The 3987-nt window shown below is 37.4% G+C and overlaps 1 non-coding gene across 1 annotated transcript; it reads left to right on the forward strand.

Moving 5' to 3' along the window:
- Positions 1-786: 786 nt before the first annotated feature.
- LOC111758493 (small nucleolar RNA SNORA2/SNORA34 family) lies at positions 787-922 on the forward strand. The gene has a single exon (XR_002792679.1). It is a non-coding gene; the product is annotated as a small nucleolar RNA SNORA2/SNORA34 family (small nucleolar RNA).
- Positions 923-3987: the final 3065 nt, after the last annotated feature.

Here is a 3987-nt window from a genome sequence, read left to right on the forward strand (position 1 = left end):
AATTTGGCCTGGGAACTTTCAGATGCTTGGCAAGAGTTTGTACTTTATCCCTTCTTCTAGGTGATAGAGATCATTTTTACATTTTGTCCATAAAACCTAACAAAAAGATAAATGTTTAATAGGACATAGATAGGGTAGCATTAAAGGTAGATCTTAACCTTTGATTCCTGTGATGGTTCTCAGGGAATTAATGGGATGATTAGCTTAAACCATTAATCTAGGTAAATATAAGATCCATTATTGTTTGGATTTCATAAATAACATATGACCTGAGCTTTGGAAGCGTGCTAATTTTCTACATTTTAGTAGCATGGAGAGAATCATTTTTCTGATATCCATATGTCAGAAATATTTTTAAATATTGCATATAAGCAGATTATAATAATACACTGTAGCACATGATTTACGTTTGTAGACTTGTTTATACAACATCAGGGTTATGCTTTTCTGGAGTGATCTCTTCACAAAAGATTGGCCTCATGTCTCTGCTGTCCCTTGGTGAATAGAGGAGTTTTATATTACAATCTAGCTGAAGAAACCGTTGTTCTTAAAAAAAATTACTTCAATCATTGATGAAGTACTAACTCCTAACAAGTGTCAAGTCTCAAGTTTTCAGCAGTTGTAGTCAATCTATGAAAAAGATATTCCTTTGGTGAAAGGATACTGTGTGTTCTGATTAGAGCAACAGTGTGTAAAGTGCAAGACTCTTCCTATTTCCTATGTAAAGAGGTAAATTGGATACTGGCCAGTTCTAGGGAAAATCACTCATAGTTATCAAAAGATGTAATGACTTTGAATCAAGGCTGGCAGTTTTCTGAAGCTGTTTGTTTCAAGCAGGAGCCTAAGTGGTATCTTTCTATGATCTGTTGGCCATTTCAGATCTTCAGAAATGTAATAGTCAACTCATTAGAAAAAAACAACTTGCCTTGCCTCTCCCCACAGGAAGCCCCTGCCTCCGGTGGTAGGAGAGGAAGCCATGCCCGCAGAAGTTCTGCTGCAATTGGGTGAACATCAATGAGCAGCCACTCTGCACCTCTCCACCACCCCTGGAACTTCAGGTCAGAGGAACCAGGAGGTACCTAGCCCAGTCATCTGCACCACAGAACAGGCAGCCGATGCAGGAAACACCCAGGACTCAGCAACCAGCTGATTTAGAGGAACACAGAAAAATGTCAAAACAATGGAGCAGGATGCAATCTCAGACCTCCAGTTCAGCCAGCACAAGTCCCGGGAAACACAGACACAAAAGATATTGGAAACCACACATCTGAAATTTCTACATTATAGCAACCCAAGTAAATACACAACTTAGTGCTTGTTTTACATAATTAATTTTGCACGCCTATATCTCACCCAGAGCAAGTCCAAGAGACATATACATGGAGGAAATTAAAAGCCACACACCTGAAATTTCTGAGATGATGGAAACTGAAGAAACGACTTAGTGTAAAAAAAAAATGTATTTACTAAAATTACTGTTCCAGCAGAGAGCAAAAAAATGTCTTAAATAAAGAAGTTTCTTCAAATTTACAAAAATGTGTTATATGAACTCACAGTACAAGTACAATAAATGAAATTTTACTGAACTTATAATTTTAAGTACTATTTATAATAAGATTATTCATTCTCAATTCTAGACATGGTTAAGAGTCAGCATGAATAGATGAAAATAAAAAATGTATTGCAAATTCAGAAGTAAAAAGAAAAATAGCTCTAGAAAAATGATCAGTGAGGGTGAAGAACCACAGTGACCTTAAAAGCAGAAAGGCCTGACTCACTGATTTGCCACAGACTATAACCTTACTAACAAAACCAAGCTAAGAATAGTCAGAAACCCAGATCTTACTATTAGTGATTTATATAAGAGCATCCGGAAAATGTTTTGAGTCTTCATATACAGCCTGATCTTTGGAGAGATCCTAAGCCACTTATCCTTTGAATCATAATGATTTTTTTCTGTGTACAGTAATCACAACATGAGCTTGGAGCTAAGCATTCTAGAAGTTGTTTCTCTCTGGATACTAATGATAAAACAACAATTGTCTTGACTGTCATAGTAAAAGACCTCTATAGAAAGTTGTCTTTTTTAATTGCTCCTTTTCATGTTTTTATTTATTTATTAGAGTATGAAAATGAAGGGAAAGTGAAATCATATTGGAAGTGGGTTGACCTCTATTTTATATAATTTGTGACTGAAGAGCTTACAGCCTAAAACATGTAAATATATGCAGATCTGAGAGCAGGACCTCAGAAGGGAAACAGCCAACAGAGCAAGATTGAAGAGAATGTGGGCAGCACACAGGAAAACCGCCAGGCCTCTTAGCAACCTGAAAACCTGAAATGAATTATCATCTGAATCTGAAAGTGACCTACTTACCATCCAAGGAGAGTGTTGGCAAAAGGAAAAATTTGGGGGTGTAGGAATCACTCGTTTACTTAACCTTGAAGAGACACTGACCAGTAGGATAAACGCTGATTCAGCCCCATGCTCAGAAATGCCCTAGTTTCAGGCCAATCACAAACCACTGAGACAGCTCACCTTACTCTTTGCACGCAGGTGGCCTGAGCCTATGTCCTATGTCCTCCATGGTAATATGCTGTTTCTACCTTGTCTGATAATAGTAGCCAAAAAAGCAAAATGTTCACCGTCAGTGTTTCGTTTCATTTTGGTTTTGGTTTTGGTTTTCTTTTGTAATTATTTGTTTGTTTGTTTTCTGGTTCTCTCTCAATGAGAAGAGAAACCCAGCATAAATTTGAGGTCACAATTGCAATGAAGAATCAGTTGCTTTGAATAAAAGAAGAATGCATCTCTATAAAAAATGAGAGTAGATACAAAAAATGGGAACATATGTGGCAAGGCTGGGAGCATATACATAATATTTCCCCAAACCACAAGATAGTCTCACCCACAAATTTGGATCACATGAAAGAAGCTATCACTTCTAACTACTGCAACTTGAAGAATTACTGGTGCCAGACCAGAACTCCATCCTCCAAACCCTCAGAATTTTCTGTTTTTGCTCCCACCTCTGCTCCCTGAAATGAATGTTCTTTCAAAGTCTCCTCAAACATAAACCTTTTCTAATGACACAGTGAGTCACCAGCATACTAAGTAAGGTGAGCTGAGGTCAAGGCAATGGCTTTCAGATTTTCTTTTGAAGAAGAATCTATTGAGGAGAAAATTGCGTCCTCCACTTCAGTCAAAGCAGACATGAGTCATAGTTGAAACTGGATCGGGCATTTAATTGCACTTGTGTACATCTTTATATATAATGTGTGTCTCACAAATAGGTTCCTTCAGAATAGCCAAAACCTGAGATGCCATAATTGATGGAAAATTCCAAGTAGCTCCATTAACTTGAATGAGAAGTTATCAAATGTGAAAACTCCAAGTGAATGCACTGCCACCCAGCATGGTATGATGTGATGAATATTGGGAGTGTAGAATTTTATTAATGAGCATCTAATGGAAAAGATGGAATTGGCACAAACAAGCTTAAGCCCAAGTAATGCATAAAACAAACCTGAACCCAAACCAAAGTTTTATAGACACCAAACCCTATGACCTGCATCTTAACTCATAGCCATGTTAGCAGGAAGGCCCATGCCAGCCATTTCATGGTGCTTTCATGGAACAGAAGTCCCAGCTTTTAACCAGTGCAGCTGTACTTATTGTCTTGAACTGGCACAAGTGTGTCTTCAAATATGTACTGTCCAGAGTCACCAAACAAAAGGTGGACACCTATATATAGCAAGGAAAGAGGACAAAGAAGGGAAATGGTTTTAATGCTAAATTTTTGTATGACATTATTGCAAATTCTTACACATTGTACAAATATCACTCAAAACTAGATATACTTCTTAAACACTTTCTATTCTATTAAGATATTTTAATACCAAATTAAACTTATCTGTGTCCAGAGTAAGTAGTTGCCTATGATGAGCAATTTGAAGAGCTCCATAGCAGTTTGATGCTGTTGCCTGAGA

Source organism: Cavia porcellus, unplaced genomic scaffold (genome assembly GCF_034190915.1).
Source record: "Cavia porcellus strain 051 isolate PalLab524CR breed Dunkin Hartley unplaced genomic scaffold, mCavPor4.1 scaffold_6, whole genome shotgun sequence".
NCBI classification, from domain to species: domain Eukaryota; kingdom Metazoa; phylum Chordata; class Mammalia; order Rodentia; family Caviidae; genus Cavia; species Cavia porcellus.